Genomic DNA, 24,620 nt, shown 5'->3' on the forward strand with positions numbered 1-24,620 from the left:
GTTCTGCTTTCGGCCGCCCACGCAACGTGCAGGTGTGCTATGGGCGATGGGCCCAGACCCCTGTGCGCTTAGGTTTAGACCGGCGTGCTGGCCTCTCTGTTTGCCTAGGTGGGGCTGCGACGTGTTGATCTTCCGCGGCCGGGCATGACCCAGGAAAGTGTGTCCGGCCAAATGGGATCAAGCGTGTTGGGTAAGTTGGTGCACCCCTGCAGGGAAGTTAATCTATTCGAATAGCCGTGATCTTCGGTAACAGGACGACTTGGAGTTGTACCTTGACCTTATGACAACTAGAACCGGATACTTAATAAAACACACCCTTCCAAGTGCCAGATACAACCGGTGGTCGCTCTACCTCAGGGATATGAGGAGGGGATCGCCGGGTAGGATTATGCTATTTGGAGATGCTATTTGGAGATGCTACTTGGAGATGCTACTTGGAGGACTTCAATCTACTCTCTTCTACTTGATGCAAGACGGTGGCTGCGAGAAGCGTAGTCTTCGACAGGATTAGTTATCCCCCTCTTATTCTGGCATTCTGCAGTTCAGTCCACTGATATGGCCTCCTTACACATATACCCATGCATATGTAGTGTAGCTCCTTGCTTGCGAGTACTTTGGATGAGTACTCACGGTTGCTTTTCTCCCCCTTTTCCCCTTTCCCTTCTACCTGGTTGTCGCAACCAGATGCTGGAGCCCTGGAGCCAGACGCCACCGTCGACGACGACCCATACTACACCGGAGGTGCCTGCTACTACGTGCTGCCCGCTGGCGACGTCCAGGAGTAGTTAGGAGGATCCCAGGCAGGAGGCCTGCGCCTCTTTCGATCTGTAGCCCAGTTTGTGCTAGCCATCTTATGGCAAACTTGTTTAACTTATGTCTGTACTCAGATATTGTTGCTTCCGCTGACTCGTCTATGATCGAGCACTTGTATTCGAGCCCTCGAGGCCCCTGGCTTGTATTATGATGCTTGTATGACTTATTTATGTTTTAGAGTTGTGTTGTGATATCTTCCCGTGAGTCCCTGATCTTGATCGTACACGTTTGCGTGCATGATTAGTGTACGATTGAATCGGGGGCGTCACAAGTTGGTATCAGAGCCGACTGCCTGTAGGAATCCCCCTTTCCAACTCCTTGGCCGAAGTTGAGTCTAGTCGATGAAAATTGTTTTACTAACTTGGCTGTGCGGCCCATGGGCCCACGTCGCCAATTGGGTGGTATTAGGATCTTTTACTCCTCGACCTTTACTCTGGGACTCTGAGCTCTCTTCTATTCGGGTTAAATGATTTTGCTAAAAACAAAACTAACTTTAGGTTCTCGCAAGTACTTTCTCCTGGAGAGCCACTTGTTACCGATGACCGCCTGCTGCACCAGAAGATTCCGAAGATACTCTACGTTGTGCTCTCGAGACTATGTGCCATCGCTTTTGCAATTCACTTCCATCGATAAATCCCTCTGGATAACTACTTACACCTATCGTTCATATTGTCATCCCCAGTTGCTCTTGTTATTACAAAATGTCCTGAAATACTCTTCGGTATTCCGAGAATTCTTTACGCTTACTGCCCTGCAGTTCCTTGCTGCATGAATACCCCTACGGATAATTACTCGCGCTTGCCGAGTATCCGCTCATCCCCAGTTGTTCTTGTGTTTCACAAAAGTCTTCAAAATAATATTCGATCTTCCGAAAATCCTCTGGAGCCTTTGGCTCTTGAAATTCTTGCTTGCTTGCATTATGGTTAATCCCATAACTCTCGTAGTCTTATTGACATTCCTTGTCATTATCATTTTTGAGTCTGTTGACTCAATATGTTTGCGAATACACGCAATCATCTTTGATCCTTATAAGTTACTTTTCCGGCTGAGCTGCCATTCTTTTAACTGGAATTGGTTCTCGACCAATCCAATTGTCGTTGATTGTACCATAAGGCTATTCAACTTATCCATCCCTAATCAGAGCATTGCTTCTGATCCCTTGATTTGGAAATCATATTTCCTTTGCATTTGACAAATGAGTTAGTCAGTTGTTTCTATAATCTGATCTCCTTGCATTCTTCTTCCTCTAGTTGAGTACCGATACTCGTATCAGATCCTTTGTGGACCATCAAGTCCTTTGTTGGATTGTTATCCGCCAGTGTCCTTCACATATGATCACTTTGTGAGTTCTTCCCCTGATACATAATGCCTTTGTTAAGTTGTATCCTCTGCTTGGCCAACCATGCTCTGCTTTCGGGCTTGTGTTATTTACTCTTGAAACTTGTGGTATATGCTTCTAAGAAGCCCCTATGGGTTGAACATATGCCTTCTCTAAACCGTGTGAACCCGAAAGTTTTCACGAGTCATACTCTTCTGGTGCTTCACCAGATAAAATTTCAACACTGCAACTTCATCGAACGTGAGAAGTGAATGAAAGGTTATGCATTGGAGAAGTGGGAGTCGACCTTGAACTTTGTGTTCATGCCCATGGACACGATGTAGATCTTATCATGGAAGCTTCTCTTAAATTAATTATCCCCTTGGTATAATTTCATCTTATATCTGGGATTTGATGTTTTGCAATCGTGGTTCCGGCCATATTGTTCTTCTTTGATCCCGTTTCTCGGACAAGTTAAATTACTTGTCTTTTGCACATCATTTCACCTGTCAAGCTTCTATTCTACTCTACCTTCGAGTATTACCCCCTGGTATCTCAAGGATATCAACCCATTGCACTTCATCTTATGAATTTCTGATGAAGTAATACCTTTCCCCGTCATAGTCACTCCACGGGTTCTAGGTTGTCGTCAACCGAAAACACCGGGTTGTGAATCGAATCAACACTGAGATTCAGTACTCCCAGTACTTTGTTGTTGAGAATTTTAATACTCCATCAAGTCATTCCTAGCCTGATCGGCTATATCATTATCATGCTAAATTTTAACCGTACTACCTGGTCCTTATTCCCGGAGCACAACTTTCGATGATAGCTAAGCTTACGACGATCGTCCTCGGCATATCATTTCGCCTTGAATAACAATCTTTGATTTCAAGTTTGTATTGTACTAGTGGTTTCAAAAACCTTTCGCTTCATCATTCCTTTGACTTGTTGTCATCGTCGATCAATTACACCTTCATGAAATCTCTCGACAATTGTGTCGGATCACCTTCAACACTTTGATTTCTTTCGAGATGTTAACTGTGTTCATGATGAGAAATACCCTCCTTGCCCTCGATGATTTTTGTTATCATCGACAACACCCTTGACTTCCTTTCATCGCGAGCTTGTCCACATTATGAATACCACCTGCTCTCCAGCTAATGTTGTGTTCTGCCTTGAAGTATTACTGTCTTTTCTATCAAGAATGTTGTGAGGAATGCTCCACCTCTTAAGAATTCTTGAAATAGTGATACTTCTCTCCATCACCTTTTTCTTGGTCCCCGTGTTGTTTCTGACCGTAATACCGACAATTGAACTATGATGTGTGAATTTAAAATTCCTAGCAACCCTATTGCTATGAAGTGAATGGTCAATAACTCCATTCTAAGTATTTTGGTTATTACATCGCCATTCTAACATTGATCATGCTACCTAAGCCCATATTTCGGGTGCACCTTTCAAACCAATGTTTAATTGTGTATGTTTCCCTCGAGCATACATCATTATATCATCAGATCCGACAAATGTTATCTCCTTGTCCGCATAATTGTGGGAACCCATCTTCTTGGAAATCTCAATGAATTTTTGCTGAGTCCATCAGCCACCTCCTCATCCCCTCCTTGGGGTAATGATGAACTATTGTTTCAGGAACCCGCTCCCATAGTTCATTTCCCGAGAATCTTGCAATGTCATTTCGTCGATTTGTGTTGCGCCTTTTCTTCTCGGACATCCTGAGTCTGAGGCATCATGACACCAATTGGATCTGAATCTCGGTCAGATATGATGGTTGGGACAACTTTCCAAGAGTTATGATGTTGGTCCTTTGATGACCCGGTAACATGATGTCATGCCTAGCACCCCCCCCCTGGGTGGAGGACCTATTGTTGTAGTATACTTTTTAGCAAGTTTAGCCATTCTTCCATGAGGAAATTGTAAGACTTATTCTATAAGTTGCTCCTGACGGATCCTTTGTGTATCCAAAGTCCGACCTTTGCTTGAAGACCATGTCAATGCTATCTCGAAGTATGTCTGTGGTACTCCGATCTTCAATAAGAACATTTGAAGCACGATGCTAAATTTTATTTATCATTTATCCTAACATCGTTGTATGGGTAATGTCATGATATTTCTCTCCCCTTTCCTGAAGGGTTTTCTACGTTATATCCTATCATGGATATCATGCTCTGCTTGTCCTTGGGAAGGATTTACCCCTGAAAGATGTGTTTAAACACATTTTCCTTTCCATTGTTCTGTTTAAACATAATAATCACTTTTCCTTTCCCTTGGTTTGTTTAAACCTTCTTGTGATCTATATAATATAAGCAGTAATATCCCTGCTCATGTAAACACCTCGGTGTACCATCTTGTCTGGTGTAACCCTGTTACTATTGTTGATGACATTCCGGTAGCCACCGATGGACGAGAACTTTGCCTATTGGTCCGCCTCGTTCAACGAGCAGGAAATGGTTCTCTTCGTCCCTCGCCCTTGGTATCGATGTTGTTGCCGACATATCTGACAGGCTACCCTTTGACACGCCTTACTATCATGACCGTGCAAAATGTCGGCCCCCTTCCTACTTTCAACCACATGATGGGCCCATAACCCACAGTTCCACAGGATCGAAACCTGACTCTCCTGCACCCCCTCTTCCCAAGGTTGTTCCTCGCGTGCGGCCTCGTATGTAATTCACGGGCCACCGTCCCAAGTGATCTATTTTGGTAGCAGACGCAATACTCAATCTCATTGCTCTGGACCCCTTTCGCATGTTGTTTCAGACATCGAACAATGGCCTATCCGTTTGAAACTTCTCATGGTACCTTCTTACTTTACTCTCGATATTTTCTTAAGTTCAACTCGAGAGTTACTTCCTACCCCATTCCCTGAGTTATGTACCAGATAGTCAACCTGGTAAGGCCCGCCCTTCCCGAGTCTTCCCCCATAACCTTTTCGTAAGTATGATGAAGATCCCAAAGACAGGATGACGACTTCATCATTTTGACCTGAAGCAGAAGTATGAAGGCATCAATATATTGGATTGACCTCTTCGAGAAGAGCAACCAACACCGAGAAGATCCGTTAGAATTTCGTAACCAATCTCTCCACCTTACTCCCCTCCTAAATCTCGGGACGAGATTTCTTGTAGTGGAGGAGAATTGTGACGCCCGGATAATCAAGCTACAGTAACCTCTGCTAATGACACCACGTCACCTCCGTTACTGTCGCTAATCTCGCGTTAGTTCGAAAATGATTCAAATCAAATTTGAGATTTAGGCAAACAACAAAAGTTTTCAAACATTAAGACTAAAATGTCCAAAAGGTGTCAAATAAATCATGGATAATACTAGTGGAGAAACCACACTTTTATAAAATGTTTGAATGCACTAAAATGGTTTAAGCAGTAGCTAAAACAACTAGATAAGTGCCTTTTGAATTTTATAAAATACTAAACTATTTTATTTGGGGGTTAAACCTTTTTGTGACCGTGGACTAAGTTGAAATACTAATTTAGGTGCTAAGTGTATATTTTGCTAAAACTAAAATAAATGTAACTAAAGTAAAACCGTAAAAGGAAAATAAAGAAAATAAAACAAAAACAAAAGAAGGAAACTTCCCCTCCACTGGGCTCCGGCCCAGCTGGCCAGCCCAACTGGCCCACCTAACCTCCCCTGGCCTATATGGCCTCGTACCCCAAACCCTAACCCCCGAGTCACCCCACTCCTCCCCCCGCACGATCCCAACCCCACTCTCTCGTCCCTCTTGCCCCCCCCCCCCCGATCCGATCTGGATCGGGGCTCGACCCACCCCGCCGCCAAGACGCCGCCTGCCGCCGCCCGGAGTACTTCCTCCAGCCCGAGGACGCCGTCGCCCTCCACCTCGCTTCCTCGTCTCCCTCCTGCGCCTCCCCCTCTTCCCCGATCTGGATGCGCCATCACCCGAGTACCTCGCCGGAGGCCACGACGTCGGGACCACCTCGCCGGATTGCTTCCTCTCCGCCGATCGTCCCCGTCTTCCTCCTCCATGAACGGAGCTGCTCCGCCTCGTCGCGCCGACCCCGACACCTCCCCGAGCACACTGCCTTCCCCCTGCAGCTCCCCTGTGAGGAACCCCCCTCATATCCTCCCTTCCCTCCTCCCGTGCGGCCACCGTTCGCTACTCCCTCGCGCGCACGTGCACACCACCGTACCCGTTCCCCGCGCTCGCCGTCACGCCTCCGGCCGGCCCAGTGCTTGCGCTCACCGTGCCTGGACCGGCGCCCCGCTCGCCCCTACCGTCCCGACCAACCACCGCGCTCACCGCGGTCCCCGCGCAGGCCACGCCCACCTCTTGCAGCCATCGCCGGCGCCTCCATTGGCCTGGGCGGGCGCCCAAACGGGCTGGCGCCCACACGCCCGTAACCCGTTCGCCCGTGGCTGTTTGGCCCCCTGGGCCAATGACAAGGGGCCCCCACCCCCCTGAATGTATTTAGAAAATTAGAAATAAAAATAAAAATAAAAATAAATAATTAATTAATTAGAGAAATAATTAACTTATTTAATTTTGTTTAATTAAACTAAACAACTAATTAGACTAATTAAACATTAGTTGTCTATTTAACCGGTTAGTTAATTAGTATGATAGTGGGGCCCACCCTTAATTAATTCTGATTAGATTAAATTAAATTTGGATAATTAACATGTGTCTCTGACCAGTGGGACCCACTGGTCAGGTTGACCAGTCAACTCTGTTGACTGCTGATGTCAGCATGACATCATGCTGATGTCATTAAATCATTTCGAATTAATTAAATAATTAGTTAAATCCCAGAAATTAATAAAATCTTTAGAAAATCATATCTTTAATCCGTAACTCGGATTAAAATATTTTCAACATGAAAGTTGCTCAGAACGACGAGACGATTCCGGATACGCAACCCGTTCGTCCGCCACACCCCCCTAACCTATCGAACTCGCAACTTTCCCCCTCCGGCTCCTCTGCCCGAAAACACGGAACCCCGGGAATACTTTCTCGGATGTTTTTCCCCCTTCACTGGTATCACCTACTACCGCGTTAGGGCACACCGAACACCGCGTATTGCCTTGTTATATTTTGTGATGCTTTGTTTGCTCTGTATTCATTATTTCTTCCCCCTCTTCTCTCCGGTAGACTACGAGACCGACGCTGCTGCTGACCAGTTCGACTACGGAGTTGACGACCCCTCTCTCTTGGCAGAGCAACCAGGCAAGCCCCCCCTTTGATCACCAGATATCGCCTACTCTTCTCTATACTGCTTGCATTAGAGTAGTGTAGCATGTTATTGCTTTCCGTTAATCCTATTCTGATGCATAGCCTGTCATTGTTGCTACAGTCATTGATACCTTACCCGCAATCCTAAATGCTTAGTATAGGATGCTAGTGTTCCATTAGTGACCCTACACTCTTGTCCGTCTGCCATGCTATACTACTGGGCCGTGATCACTTCGGGAGGTGATCACGGGCATATACTATATACTTTACACAGTTACATTACCTGTGATACTGTTCGGAGGTGGGGGCTGAAGGGGCAGGTGGCTCCATCCCGGTAGAGGTGGGCCTGGGTTCCCGACGGCCCCCGACTGTTACTTTGTGGCGGAGCGACAGGGCAGGTTGAGACCACCTAGGAGACAGGTGGGCCTGGCCCTGTTCGGCGTTCGCGGATACTTAACACGCTTAACGAGATCTTGGTATTTGATCTGAGTTGGCTACGAGCCTATACGCACTAACCATCTACGCGGGAGTAGTTATGGGTATCCCGACGTCGTGGTATCAGCCGAAGCACTTCAGACGTCAGCGACGGAGCGGCGCGCGCCGGATTGGAACGTAAGCCTGCTCTGTATTAAGGGGGCTAGTTCTGCTTCCGGCCGCCCACGCAACGTGCAGGTGTGCTATGGGCGATGGGCCCAGACCCCTGTGCGCTTAGGTTTAGACCGGCGTGCTGGCCTCTCTGTTTGTCTAGGTGGGGCTGCGACGTGTTGATCTTCCGCGGCCGGGCATGACCCAGGAAAGTGTGTCCGGCCAAATGGGATCAAGCGTGTTGGGGAATGTGGTGCACCCCTGCAGGGAAGTTAATCTATTCGAATAGCCGTGATCTTCGGTAACAGGACGACTTGGAGTTGTACCTTGACCTTATGACAACTAGAACCGGATACTTAATAAAACACACCCTTCCAAGTGCCAGATACAACCGGTGGTCGCTCTACCTCAGGGATATGAGGAGGGGATCGCCGGGTAGGATTATGCTATTTGGAGATGCTATTTGGAGATGCTACTTGGAGATGCTACTTGGAGGACTTCAATCTACTCTCTTCTACTTGATGCAAGACGGTGGCTGCGAGAAGCGTAGTCTTCGACAGGATTAGTTATCCCCCTCTTATTCTGGCATTCTGCAGTTCAGTCCACTGATATGGCCTCCTTACACATATACCCATGCATATGTAGTGTAGCTCCTTGCTTGCGAGTACTTTGGATGAGTACTCACGGTTGCTTTTCTCCCCCTTTTCCCCTTTCCCTTCTACCTGGTTGTCGCAACCAGATGCTGGAGCCCTGGAGCCAGACGCCACCGTCGACGACGACCCATACTACACCGGAGGTGCCTGCTACTACGTGCTGCCCGCTGGCGACGTCCAGGAGTAGTTAGGAGGATCCCAGGCAGGAGGCCTGCGCCTCTTTCGATCTGTAGCCCAGTTTGTGCTAGCCATCTTATGGCAACTTGTTTAACTTATGTCTGTACTCAGATATTGTTGCTTCTGCTGACTTGTCTATGATCGAGCACTTGTATTCGAGCCCTCGTGGCCCCTGGCTTGTATTATGATGCTTGTATGACTTATTTATGTTTTAGAGTTGTGTTGTGATATCTTCCCGTGAGTCCCTGATCTTGATCGTACACGTTTGCGTGCATGATTAGTGTACGATTGAATCGGGGGCGTCACAAGTTGGTATCAGAGCCGACTGCCTGTAGGAATCCCCCTTTCCAACTCCTTGGCCGAAGTTGAGTCTAGTCGATGAAAATTGTTTTACTAACTTGGCTGTGCGGCCCATGGGCCCACGTCGCCAATTGGGTGGTATTAGGATCTTTTACTCCTCGACCTTTACTCTGGGACTCTGAGCTCTCTTCTATTCGGGTTAAATGATTTTGCTAAAAACAAAACTAACTTTAGGTTCTCGCAAGTACTTTCTCCTGGAGAGCCACTTGTTACCGATGATCGCCTGCTGCACCAGAAGATTCCGAAGATACTCTACGTTGTGCTCTCGAGACTATGTGCCATCGCTTTTGCAATTCACTTCCATCGATAAATCCCTCTGGATAACTACTTACACCTATCGTTCATATTGTCATCCCCAGTTGCTCTTGTTATTACAAAATGTCCTGAAATACTCTTCGGTATTCCGAGAATTCTTTACGCTTACTGCCCTGCAGTTCCTTGCTGCATGAATACCCCTACGGATAATTACTCGCGCTTGCCGAGTATCCGCTCATCCCCAGTTGTTCTTGTGTTTCACAAAAGTCTTCAAAATAATATTCGATCTTCCAAAAATCCTCTGGAGCCTTTGGCTCTTGAAATTCTTGCTTGCTTGCATTATGGTTAATCCCATAACTCTCGTAGTCTTATTGACATTCCTTGTCATTATCATTTTTGAGTCTGTTGACTCAATATGTTTGCGAATACACGCAATCATCTTTGATCCTTATAAGTTACTTTTCCGGCTGAGCTGCCATTCTTTTAACTGGAATTGGTTCTCGACCAATCCAATTGTCGTTGATTGTACCATAAGGCTATTCAACTTATCCATCCCTAATCAGAGCATTGCTTCTGATCCCTTGATTTGGAAATCATATTTCCTTTGCATTTGACAAATGAGTTAGTCAGTTGTTTCTATAATCTGATCTCCTTGCATTCTTCTTCCTCTAGTTGAGTACCGATACTCGTATCAGATCCTTTGTGGACCATCAAGTCCTTTGTTGGATTGTTATCCGCCAGTGTCCTTCACATATGATCACTTTGTGAGTTCTTCCCCTGATACATAATGCCTTTGTTAAGTTGTATCCTCTGCTTGGCCAACCATGCTCTGCTTTCGGGCTTGTGTTATTTACTCTTGAAACTTGTGGTATATGCTTCTAAGAAGCCCCTATGGGTTGAACATATGCCTTCTCTAAACCGTGTGAACCCGAAAGTTTTCACGAGTCATACTCTTCTGGTGCTTCACCAGATAAAATTTCAACACTGCAACTTCATCGAACGTGAGAAGTGAATGAAAGGTTATGCATTGGAGAAGTGGGAGTCGACCTTGAACTTTGTGTTCATGCCCATGGACACGATGTAGATCTTATCATGGAAGCTTCTCTTAAATTAATTATCCCCTTGGTATAATTTCATCTTATATCTGGGATTTGATGTTTTGCAATCGTGGTTCCGGCCATATTGTTCTTCTTTGATCCCGTTTCTCGGACAAGTTAAATTACTTGTCTTTTGCACATCATTTCACCTGTCAAGCTTCTATTCTACTCTACCTTCGAGTATTACCCCCTGGTATCTCAAGGATATCAACCCATTGCACTTCATCTTATGAATTTCTGATGAAGTAATACCTTTCCCCGTCATAGTCACTCCACGGGTTCTAGGTTGTCGTCAACCGAAAACACCGGGTTGTGAATCGAATCAACACTGAGATTCAGTACTCCCAGTACTTTGTTGTTGAGAATTTTAATACTCCATCAAGTCATTCCTAGCCTGATCGGCTATATCATTATCATGCTAAATTTTAACCGTACTACCTGGTCCTTATTCCCGGAGCACAACTTTCGATGATAGCTAAGCTTACGACGATCGTCCTCGGCATATCATTTCGCCTTGAATAACAATCTTTGATTTCAAGTTTGTATTGTACTAGTGGTTTCAAAAACCTTTCGCTTCATCATTCCTTTGACTTGTTGTCATCGTCGATCAATTACACCTTCATGAAATCTCTCGACAATTGTGTCGGATCACCTTCAACACTTTGATTTCTTTCGAGATGTTAACTGTGTTCATGATGAGAAATACCCTCCTTGCCCTCGATGATTTTTATTATCATCGACAACACCCTTGACTTCCTTTCATCGCGAGCTTGTCCACATTATGAATACCACCTGCTCTCCAGCTAATGTTGTGTTCTGCCTTGAAGTATTACTGTCTTTTCTATCAAGAATGTTGTGAGGAATGCTCCACCTCTTAAGAATTCTTGAAATAGTGATACTTCTCTCCATCACCTTTTTCTTGGTCCCCGTGTTGTTTCTGACCGGAATACCGACAATTGAACTATGATGTGTGAATTTAAAATTCCTAGCAACCCTATTGCTTTGAAGTGAATGGTCAATAACTCCATTCTAAGTATTTTGGTTATTACATCGCCATTCTAACATTGATCATGCTACCTAAGCCCATATTTCGGGTGCACCTTTCAAACCAATGTTTAATTGTGTATGTTTCCCTCGAGCATACATCATTATATCATCAGATCCGACAAATGTTATCTCCTTGTCCGCATAATTGTGGGAACCCATCTTCTTGGAAATCTCAATGAATTTTTGCTGAGTCCATCAGCCACCTCCTCATCCCCTCCTTGGGGTAATGATGAACTATTGTTTCAGGAACCCGCTCCCATAGTTCATTTCCCGAGAATCTTGCAATGTCATTTCGTCGATTTGTGTTGCGCCTTTTCTTCTCGGACATCCTGAGTCTGAGGCATCATGACACCAATTGGATCTGAATCTCGGTCAGATATGATGGTTGGGACAACTTTCCAAGAGTTATGATGTTGGTCCTTTGATGACCCGGTAACATGATGTCATGCCTAGCACCCCCCCCCCCCTGGGTGGATGACCTATTGTTGTAGTATCCTTTTTAGCAAGTTTAGCCATTCTTCCATGAGGAAATTGTAAGACTTATTCTATAAGTTGCTCCTGACGGATCCTTTGTGTATCCAAAGTCCGACCTTTGCTTGAAGACCATGTCAATGCTATCTCGAAGTATGTCTGTGGTACTCCGATCTTCAATAAGAACATTTGAAGCACGATGCTAAATTTTATTTATCATTTATCCTAACATCGTTGTATGGGTAATGTCATGATATTTCTCTCCCCTTTCCTGAAGGGTTTTCTACGTTATATCCTATCATGGATATCATGCTCTGCTTGTCCTTGGGAAGGATTTACCCCTGAAAGATGTGTTTAAACACATTTTCCTTTCCATTGTTCTGTTTAAACATAATAATCACTTTTCCTTTCCCTTGGTTTGTTTAAACCTTCTTGTGATCTATATAATATAAGCAGTAATATCCCTGCTCATGTAAACACCTCGGTGTACCATCTTGTCTGGTGTAACCCTGTTACTATTGTTGATGACATTCCGGTAGCCACCGATGGACGAGAACTTTGCCTATTGGTCCGCCTCGTTCAACGAGCAGGAAATGGTTCTCTTCGTCCCTCGCCCTTGGTATCGATGTTGTTGCCGACATATCTGACAGGCTACCCTTTGACACGCCTTACTATCATGACCGTGCAAAATGTCGGCCCCCTTCCTACTTTCAACCACATGATGGGCCCATAACCCACAGTTCCACAGGATCGAAACCTGACTCTCCTGCACCCCCTCTTCCCAAGGTTGTTCCTCGCGTGCGGCCTCGTATGTAATTCACGGGCCACCGTCCCAAGTGATCTATTTTGGTAGCAGACGCAATACTCAATCTCATTGCTCTGGACCCCTTTCGCATGTTGTTTCAGACATCGAACAATGGCCTATCCGTTTGAAACTTCTCATGGTACCTTCTTACTTTACTCTCGATATTTTCTTAAGTTCAATTCGAGAGTTACTTCCTACCCCATTCCCTGAGTTATGTACCAGATAGTCAACCTGGTAAGGCCCGCCCTTCCCGAGTCTTCCCCCATAACCTTTTCGTAAGTATGATGAAGATCCCGAAGACAGGATGACGACTTCATCATTTTGACCTGAAGCAGAAGTATGAAGGCATCAATATATTGGATTGACCTCTTCGAGAAGAGCAACCAACACCGAGAAGATTCGTTAGAATTTCGTAACCAATCTCTCCACCTTACTCCCCTCCTAAATCTCGGGACGAGATTTCTTGTAGTGGAGGAGAATTGTGACGCCCGGGTAGTTAGGCTACAGTAAAACCCTGCTAATGATGCCATGTCACCCTTGCCGCTGTTGCTAAACACATGTTAGATCAAAACGTTTAAAAATCAAATTTGGATTTGGGCAAACAACAAAAGTTTTCAAACATTAAGACTAAAATGTCCAAAAGGTGTCAAATAAATCATGGATAATACTAGTGGAGAAACCACACTTTTATAAAATGTTTGAATGCACTAAAATGGTTTAAGCAGTAGCTAAAACAACTAGATAAGTGCCTTTTGAATTTTATAAAATACTAAACTATTTTATTTGGGGGTTAAACCTTTTTGTGACCGTGGACTAAGTTGAAATACTAATTTAGGTGCTAAGTGTATATTTTGCTAAAACTAAAATAAATGTAACTAAAGTAAAACCGTAAAAGGAAAATAAAGAAAATAAAACAAAAACAAAAGAAGGAAACTTCCCCTCCACTGGGCTCCGGCCCAGCTGGCCAGCCCAACTGGCCCACCTAACCTCCCCTGGCCTATATGGCCTCGTACCCCAAACCCTAACCCCCGAGTCACCCCACTCCTCCCCCCGCACGATCCCAACCCCACTCTCTCGTCCCTCTTGCCCCCCCCCCCCGATCCGATCTGGATCGGGGCTCGACCCACCCCGCCGCCAAGACGCCGCCTGCCGCCGCCCGGAGTACTTCCTCCAGCCCGAGGACGCCGTCGCCCTCCACCTCGCTTCCTCGTCTCCCTCCTGCGCCTCCCCCTCTTCCCCGATCTGGATGCGCCATCACCCGAGTACCTCGCCGGAGGCCACGACGTCGGGACCACCTCGCCGGATTGCTTCCTCTCCGCCGATCGTCCCCGTCTTCCTCCTCCACGAACGGAGCTGCTCCGCCTCGTCGCGCCGACCCCGACACCTCCCCGAGCACACTGCCTTCCCCCTGCAGCTCCCCTGTGAGGAACCCCCCTCATATCCTCCCTTCCCTCCTCCCGTGCGGCCACCGTTCGCTACTCCCTCGCGCGCACGTGCACACCGCCGTACCCGTTCCCCGCGCTCGCCGTCACGCCTCCGGCCGGCCCAGTGCTTGCGCTCACCGTGCCTGGACCGGCGCCCCGCTCGCCCCTACCGTCCCGACCAACCACCGCGCTCACCGCGGTCCCCGCGCAGGCCACGCCCACCTCTTGCAGCCATCGCCGGCGCCTCCATTGGCCTGGGCGGGCGCCCAAACGGGCTGGCGCCCACACGCCCGTAACCCGTTCGCCCGTGGCTGTTTGGCCCCTGGGCCAATGACAAGGGCCCCCACCCCCCTGAATGTATTTAGAAAATTAGAAATAAAAATAAAAATAAAAATAAATAATTAATTAATTAGAGAAATAATTAACTTATTTAATTTTGTTTAATTAAACTAAACAACTAATTAGACTAATTAAACATTAGTTGTCTATTTAACCGGTTAGTTAATTAGTATGATAGTGGGGCCCACCCTTAATTAATTCTGATTAGATTAAATTAAATTTGGATAATTAACATGTGTCTCTGACCAGTGGGACCCACTGGTCAGGTTGACCAGTCAACTCTGTTGACTGCTGATGTCAGCATGACATCATGCTGATGTCATTAAATCATTTTCGAATTAATTAAATAATTAGTTAAATCCCAGAAATTAATAAAATCTTTAGAAAATCATATCTTTTAATCCGTAACTCGGATTAAAATATTTTCAACATGAAAGTTGCTCAGAACGACGAGACGATTCCGGATACGCAACCCGTTCGTCCGCCACACCCCCCTAACCTATCGAACTCGCAACTTTCCCCCTCCGGCTCCTCTGCCCGAAAACACGGAACCCCGGGAATACTTTCTCGGATGTTTTTCCCCCTTCACTGGTATCACCTACTACCGCGTTAGGGCACACCGAACACCGCGTATTGCCTTGTTATATTTTGTGATGCTTTGTTTGCTCTGTATTCATTATTTCTTCCCCCTCTTCTCTCCGGTAGACTACGAGACCGACGCTGCTGCTGACCAGTTCGACTACGGAGTTGACGACCCCTCTCTCTTGCCAGAGCAACCAGGCAAGCCCCCCCCTTTGATCACCAGATATCGCCTACTCTTCTCTATACTGCTTGCATTAGAGTAGGGGAGCATGTTACTGCTTTCCGTTAATCCTATTCTGATGCATAGCCTGTCATTGTTGCTACAGTCATTGATACCTTACCCGCAATCCTAAATGCTTAGTATAGGATGCTAGTGTTCCATTAGTGACCCTACACTCTTGTCCGTCTGCCATGCTATACTACTGGGCCGTGATCACTTCGGGAGGTGATCACGGGCATATACTATATACTTTACACAGTTACATTACCTGTGATACTGTTCGGAGGTGGGGGCTGAAGGGGCAGGTGGCTCCATCCCGGTAGAGGTGGGCCTGGGTTCCCGACGGCCCCCGACTGTTACTTTGTGGCGGAGCGACAGGGCAGGTTGAGACCACCTAGGAGACAGGTGGGCCTGGCCCTGTTCGGCGTTCGCGGATACTTAACACGCTTAACGAGATCTTGGTATTTGATCTGAGTTGGCTACGAGCCTATACGCACTAACCATCTACGTGGGAGTAGTTATGGGTATCCCGACGTCGTGGTATCAGCCGAAGCACTTCAGACGTCAGCGACGGAGCGGCGCGCGCCGGATTGGAACGTAAGCCTGCTCCTGTATTAAGGGGGCTAGTTCTGCTTCCGGCCGCCCACGCAACGTGCAGGTGTGCTATGGGCGATGGGCCCAGACCCCTGTGCGCTTAGGTTTAGACCAGCGTGCTGGCCTCTCTGTTTTGTCTAGGTGGGGCTGCGACGTGTTGATCTTCCGCGGCCGGGCATGACCCAGGAAAGTGTGTCCGGCCAAATGGGATCAAGCGTGTTGGGGAATGTGGTGCACCCCTGCAGGGAAGTTAATCTATTCGAATAGCCGTGATCTTCGGTAACAGGACGACTTGGAGTTGTACCTTGACCTTATGACAACTAGAACCGGATACTTAATAAAACACACCCTTCCAAGTGCCAGATACAACCGGTGGTCGCTCTACCTCAGGGATATGAGGAGGGGATCCCCGGGTAGGATTATGCTATTTGGAGATGCTATTTGGAGATGCTACTTGGAGATGCTACTTGGAGGACTTCAATCTACTCTCTTCTACTTGATGCAAGACGGTGGCTGCGAGAAGCGTAGTCTTCGACAGGATTAGTTATCCCCCTCTTATTCTGGCATTCTGCAGTTCAGTCCACTGATATGGCCTCCTTACACATATACCCATGCATATGTAGTGTAGCTCCTTGCTTGCGAGTACTTTGGATGAGTACTCACGGTTGCTTTTCTCCCCCTTTTCCCCTTTCCCTTCTACCTGGTTGTCGCAACCAGATGCTGGAGCCCTGGAGCCAGACGCCACCGTCGACGACGACCCATACTACACCGGAGGTGCCTGCTACTACGTGCTGCCCGCTGGCGACGTCCAGGAGTAGTTAGGAGGATCCCAGGCAGGAGGCCTGCGCCTCTTTCGATCTGTAGCCCAGTTTGTGCTAGCCATCTTATGGCAACTTGTTTAACTTATGTCTGTACTCAAATATTGTTGCTTTCGCTGACTTGTCTATGATCGAGCACTTGTATTCGAGCCCTCGTGGCCCCTGGCTTGTATTATGATGCTTGTATGACTTATTTATGTTTTAGAGTTGTGTTGTGATATCTTCCCGTGAGTCCCTGATCTTGATCGTACACGTTTGTGTGCATGATTAGTGTACGATTGAATCGGGGGCGTCACAATCGACAAGGAGGAGCTGCGGCTTGCTGTGGTTGGGCGGTGGCGGAAAACAAGGAAGGTGGTCGGCCCGAGATTTGGGCAGGGGAGATCCCAAGGGGAATGGAGAGAGAGGCGGCGGCGGGTGAGGGAATGGATGGATGGGACTGATCCTAGGACTAGGGTTAGACTATATATATATAAGAAAGAGAGGAGTTTAGATCATCCGATCGAAATCCGACGGATGAGAATAAATAGGTAGGGAAACCCAAATAAAAAAATGAAGATGTTTTATAGATGTTAGGGGATGATCTGGACTCATCGGTCATGACAGCACGGTTCGGGTTCGGAGCAGTTTTCGGACGCGCACAAAAGGGGTTTGACAAAACGCCATGGAGACAAGGGGTTTTGATGGGCTCAAAAAAGAGAGAGAAGAGAGCAGTCCGGTTGATCTGAGAGGGGTCAACAGGGACAAGGAAGAAGCGGCAACTCCGAGCGAATGCAAGTTTTAAGAAAACAATGCCGTTGCAATGCGCATGATGCTATGGGATGAGATGCATGACATTAACAGAATGCAAAATGAAAGACAAAAACCCAACCACAGAGAAAATAATATATCACATAGCCGGAAATGGCAAGAGTTGGAGTTACAAATATGGAAAGTTACATCCGGGGTGTTACACGTGATCACCTCCCGAGTGATCACGGCCCGATACTATAGCATGGCAGCGGACAAGAATGTAGGGCCATTGATGATAAACTAGCATCCTATACTAAGCATTTAGGATTGCAGGTAAGGTATCAACAGTTGTAGCAATAATGACAGGCTATGCAACAGAATAGGATTAACTGAAATAGTAACATGCTACACTACTCTAATGCAAGCAGTAGAGGGAAGGAATAGGCGATATCTGGTGATCAGGGGGGGGGGGGCTTGCCTGGTTGCTAAGGAGGGTCGTCGTCCATGCAGTCGATCACAGGGTATCGGCAGCGGTCTCGAGGTCTACCGAAAAGAAGTAACGAAGGGGGAACACAATAAATAACAGAGCAATCAAAGCATCACAAAGCATAACATGGCAATACGCGATGATTGGGGTCACCTAACGAAGTACTAGGTGATACTGGCGAAGGGGGGAAACATCCGGGAAAGTATCCCCGGTGTTCGACGTTTCGAACAGACGGACCGAAGGGGGATAGTTGCATGTTCGCTATGCTAGGGACGTGTGGCGGACGAATAGACTGCGTATTCGGATTCGTCTTGTCTTTCTAAGCAACTTTCATGTACAAAGTATTTTCATCTGATAAACGGTTTATTTTATATTAATTGTCAAAAATTTAATGCATTTTTTGAAATTATTATTAATCTGAATTAAAAACTGAATATTTTGTCACCTAGTGATATCTTAGCCATAGTGTATGACAGTGGGGCCAGGGTCAAAGTCAACACCCAGCCAGTAGGCCAACAGTCAACCGTCAAAGTTGACCTGGGTCAAAGTGTGAATAGTGAAGCTAGGCCTACTTGTCATTGATTGATAATTTAACCAAAGTGCTAAACAGGTTTGTATAGTGATGGGACATACATGTCATTGGCTATTAACACTAATTAATTGGATTGGATCCATGTGCCAGAACACATACGTGCACTTGGCTGTGCATACACACGCATAGCAACACCTAGTCAGTAGTCACACGGCCACGTACAGGGACTTGCCATGCCCAAGAAGCGGTAGCAGCGGCAATATGCAGTACTACCTTCGCCCTGGTTTATAGGTTTTATAGTTTATGCCAAATTTTGACTAAAGACTTAACTAACAAAGTATTAATGCATGTCAAGAAAATATATTTTATTAGACTTGTATTTGAACATAATGTTTAAAAATATAATGTTTGGTGACATGCGTAAACATTTTGTTAGTTTAATCTATAGTTAAAATTTGGCACGAAATACAATGAGGACCAATAAAACAGGACGGAGGTAGTATCTAGCAGTCGTACAAGGCAGCCGCTATGCAAAGCAGCCAAGCAGCGCAAGGAGCAGCAGCTAAGTAGCGGCAGCAGGAAAAAGTAGCAGCGGCAAGCAATCAGTAGCATCAGCAGTACGCGGTAGGCAGCAGCAGCGGCAAGAGGAACAACAGGTAGCAAGCAGCGGCAGGCACGCGGGCGCGGCCAAGGCCCGGCCGGTGCACGGGCTCGGCGCGGTCGTGGCCAGCAGCAGCAGCATCAGCACAGCAGTTTGCGGCTGAAGTAGAGCAACAGCAAGCAGCAATGGCATGAGCAGCAGCAAGCAGTAGCGTGCGCGGGCAACGGCGAGCGCGGCCGGGCGCGGCGGGACACGCGCGCGTACAGGCGACGGGGCTAGCGGGAGGTGAGTAGACGGACGAAGCTCCGGGCGAGCTCGGGAACGGCGGCTATGGCGAGGGATTTGAAGGGGAATGGAGGGGAACGGACGAGGCTCACTGGGAGGAGGTCGACGCACCGGGGCGACGGGTCGACGGCGATGACCGGCGGGGCAGGGGAAGGCCCGCGGGTGCGAGCGCGCTCGCCGGGGCATGGCCACACCTTGGCCAGGGGGAACGGGGAAGGTAGGCGCCGGTCAGCGGCGGCGCGAGGGCGGAGGTCGCGCCTGCTGGCGGCGGCCTCTGGGGAGCGACGGCTCAGGTGTCGGGCGCCCGCTCCACTGAGCGTGCGTGCGTGCGTGTGGCGGCGCGGGTGAGGGGACGAGAGGGGCATTTCCTATTTGGCGCCACAGGCGCCAGTTAACGTGCATTTTGTTAACTGGCGCCTGTGGCATCCGTAAATGGGCCGGCCCATCTAGGCGCCAGTTGACGGTTTCTTTGTTTGAAAATTCTGTGAACTTTTTTGAGATTGATGAACTTTTTTGAATATTGTTAAATTTTTTCGAATTAATGAACATTTTTCTTGAAAATGGATGAACTTTTTTTTCAGTTCCATGAAGTTTTTTTCAATTTCTATGAACTTTTTTCAAATTTAATGAACATTTTTTCATTTGAATGAACTTGTTTGAGATTGATGAACTTTTTTGAATATTGATGAAATTTTTCAAAATTTAATGAACATTTTTATTGAAAATGGATGAACTTTTTTTGATTTGTGAACTTTTTTTTGAGTTCCATGAACTTGTTTTCAAATTCGATTAACTTTTGTCAAATTTGATGAACTTTTTTTCAATTTAATGAACTTTTTTCAAGTTGATGAACCTTTTTTAAAGATATGAACTTATTTTTTCAAAATGGATGGATTTTTTTCTTTCAATCTGCAAACCTTTCATGATTATATATTTTTTATTTTCGTAACAAAAAACATTTAAAAAAACTAGGGGCAGCACACTAGTGGGCCGGCCCATGCTAGCAGCACTACAGGCGCCGGATCGTTAACGGGCGCCTGCAGCGCTGTATAGGAGCTCCCGACGAGAGGAGTGAGGGAACGAGAGGGAGTGGGCTCGCTGCGGCTAGGGTTAGCAGCGAGGCTGGCTGGGCCGACCGGTTGGCTAGTTGGGCCGGTTGGCCCAGCGTGGGAGTTTTTTTTTATCTTTTTCAGTTTTCCAATTTAGCTATTGTTTTTCTAAATAGTTTAGTGATGAAATGAATTTTGTTAATTATGAAAATTCACACAAAATGATATGCAATATTCTAGGGTTGCACAAAAAGTAATAAGGGCATTCGCAATTTATTTGATTTTTGGTTTGAATTTAAATGTGTTGAACATGTGCTGTCGGGTCTGTTTTAAGTACTTTAGGGGTGTTTTAACAACTCAAATAATGTTAGTTTCTACATGTAAATTATATAGTGATTATTTTCAACCCAACAAACATATTTTGTTTCACCGTTTAAAGAAATATTATTTTGAATTGAAATTTAAATTTGAATTTGACTTTGATTTTTATTAAGTGGCAATGTGCATAGTAATCATGATGACATGGCCACCATTAGGGGGGATTACTGTAGCATGATTCTCGGGGTGTTACAAATCACCTCCACTACAAGAAATCTTGTCCCGAGTTTTAAGTGGGGGAGTAAGGGGGAAGGGGTTTGGTTACGAAACTCTAACGAGTCTTCTTGTTCTTGGTTACTCTTCTTGAAGAGGTCGATCCATTACATTGATGTCTTCATTCCTCTGTGTCAGGTTCATTCCATCTTACTTACGAAAAGATTTAGGGGGAAACTCAGGAAGGACGAAGCTCAACACATGTTAGGCACCTAGGGGCTATCTCAGTGAACAAGGCATAGAGGCATCTCTCAAGTGGAAATTCAAGAAAGTCATCGAGAGTAAGGTAAGAAGGTACAATAAGGAGTTTCAAGCGGCCAGGCAATCGTTCGATGCCTAATCAGTGGGTGAAAGGGTTTCAGGGCAACGAGAATAAGTATTGCACCTGATACCAGAATAGATCACTAGGCAGGTGGCCCGTGAATTACATACGAAGTCAAGCGCGGGGAATAACTTTGACAACAGGGTGTACAGGAGAGTTAGGTTTTGATCATGTGGAACTGTGGGTTATGGGCCCACCACGTGGGTTAAAAGTAGGATAGTCGCTGACATCTTGCACGGTTATGATAGCAAGGCATGCCAGAGAATAGCCTATCAGTTATGTCGGCAACAACGTCGGTACCAAGGACGAGGGACAAAGAGAACCATCTTCCTGCTCGTTAAATGAGGTGGACCAATAGGCAAAGTTCTCATCCATCGGTGGTTACCGGAATGTCGTCAACAATAGTAACAGGGTCTTACTGACAGAGTGGTACAACAAGGTGCTTACCTAAGGAGGGAAAATTACTGCTCGGTTAAGTGAGATTACAAGAAAAGTTAAACAAAACAATGGAAAGGAAAATGTGTTTAAACACATATTTCAGGGGTATATCCTTCCCAAGGACAAGCAGAGCATGATAACCACGATAGGATATAAAGTCAAAACCCCTTTAAGGTGAGGGGAGAGAAATTTCATGACATTACCCATTCAGTAGTGTTTGGATAATTGATAAGGAAATTTTAGCATTGTGCTCCAAATGTTCTTATTGAAAATCCGACTACCACAGACATGCTTCGAGATAACATTAACACGATCTTCAAGTAAAGGTCAGACTTGGATACTGAAAGGATTCATCAGGAACAACTTATAGAATAAGTCTTACAATTTCCTCTTGGAAGAATGGATAACCTTGCTAAAAAGGAAGAACTATAACAATAGGTCCTCCGGGCAGGTGTGCTAGGCATGACATCACCTTATCGGGTCAAATACTAATGTTATAACTCTTGGGAATTTGTTCCAACCATCATATCTGATTGAGATTCAGATCTGATTGGTGTCAGGATACCTCAGACTCAGGATGCCTGATAAGAAAGGTGCAACACAAATTGACGAGATGACATTGTAAGATTCTCAGGAATTGAGCTATGGAAACAAGTTCCGAATCATGAGTTCATCATTAAACCAATGAGAGAATGAGGAGGTGGTTGATGAACTCAGCGACAATTCAACGAGATTTCCAAAAGAGGGATTTCCACAATTATGTCAACAAGGAGATAACATTTGTCAGATCAAATGATATAATGAGGTATGCTCAAGGAAAACATACCCGATTAAATATTGGTTGACAGGTGCGCCCGAAATATGGGCATAGGTAGCCTGATCAATTGTTAGAATGGTGATAGTGCGAAGTATCACTATACTAAGAATTCTTAAGAGGTGGAGAAATCCTCACAACATTCTTGATATAGAAGACAGTAATACTACAAGGTAGAACATAACCTAAGCTAGATAGCAAGGAAATCAAGGTACAACACAAAACATGAACTAGTTTGTGTTGGCGGAAGGCAAGAATGTTGTCGATGATAACACAAATCATCGAGGGGCAAGGATGGTATTTCCCATCATGAATTCGATTGATATCCTGGAAGAGCTCAAAATGTTGATGATGATCACGACATAAATGTCAAGAGATTTCATGAAGGTGTAATCGACAGGCGATGACATCAAGTCAAAGGAATGATGAAGCGCAAGGTTATTGGAACCTCGGGTACGTCACAAATTCAGAATCAAGCTTGTTGTTCAAGGCGAAATGATATGACGTGGAAAGTCGACATAAGCTTAGCTCATCGTCAAAATAGTGCTCCGGGAAGGACAAGGTAGCACAGTTAAAAAGTTGCACGATAATGATATAGCTGATCAGGCTAGGAATGACTTGAAGGATTAATAAGCTCATAAGCAACGAAGATTACTTGGAGTTATTGAATCGGAGTGCGGAATTGATTCACTTATCGGTGTCCTTGAGTGTCTAACAACTCAGAACCCAAGGAAAATTGGAATCGGCGAGAAATAATACTTGAAGAAGAACTCATAAGAAGTAATATGGTTCTGTGATATTATCGAGATACCACGGGGTAATACTCAAAGGTAGATCATAAAAAAAGGTTGGACGGGTGCATTGATCTGCAGAGGACAAGTGGTTTAACTCGTATGAGAAATTGAATCAAAGGGGAACAATATGGTCATGACCACATTTGTAAATGATCAAACCACAGATACAAGAAGAACTTATAACAAGGGGGTAACTATTTTACGAGAAGCTTCCATGATAAGATCTGCATCGTGCCCATGGGCATGAACGGAAAGTTCAAGGTCGACTCCCACTTCTTCAATGTATAACCTTCCATTCACTTCTCATTTCTTTCGAAATGACATTAGTTGTTGAAAGTTTTACCTGGTGCAATACCAGATAAGTATGACCCAGGAAGTCTTTCGGGTTTGCACAGATTAGGGAAGGCATAGGTTCAACCCATCGGGGTATCTTAAAAACATATACTACAAAGTTCAGAAGTAATTAACTCAAGCTCGAAAGCAGAGCATCGTTGGCCATATCAGAGAATAGGATTTACCAATGGCATTATGTATCAGGGAAAGAACTTCTCGAGGTTTTTGTATACAAAAGACACTGTTAGATGAAAATTCAACAAAGGATCTGACGGTCCATAACGGAGCTGAGGTGAGCATTGGCACACAACCAATAGAAGAAACAATGCAAAGACATTGGATTATAGAAACAACTGACTAATTCAAGCTCAAATGCAAAGGAGGCATGATTTCCAAATTAAAGGATCAGAAGCAAACACTCTGATTAGGGAGGATAAGTTGAATAGACTTAGGGGTACAATCGATGGCAATCTGATTGGTCGATATCTAGCCCATATTTAAAATGACGTCTGAGCCAGAAGGATGAATACTAGGATTCGAATAAGGATTGCAAGCAATCACAACACATTGAATCAACGGACTCAGAATGTTAATGGCAAAGGATGTCAATAAGATTACTAGACTTATGGGAACAACCATAATGTAAGTACGCAAGAATTTCAAGAGCGCTAGGCTGTTGAGGATTTTCGAAAGATCGAATGGTATTTTGAAGACTTTTGTGAAATACATGAATCAACTGGGGATGAGCGGATACTCGATAAATGCAAGAAATTATCCATAGGGGTATTCAGGTGATAAAGAAATGGAAGGCGGTAGGCACAAAGTATTCTCAAAACAATAAAAAGAATTTCAGGGTA

The sequence above is a fragment of the Triticum aestivum genome, chromosome 2B (assembly GCF_018294505.1).
Source record: "Triticum aestivum cultivar Chinese Spring chromosome 2B, IWGSC CS RefSeq v2.1, whole genome shotgun sequence".
Lineage (NCBI taxonomy): Eukaryota > Viridiplantae > Streptophyta > Magnoliopsida > Poales > Poaceae > Triticum > Triticum aestivum.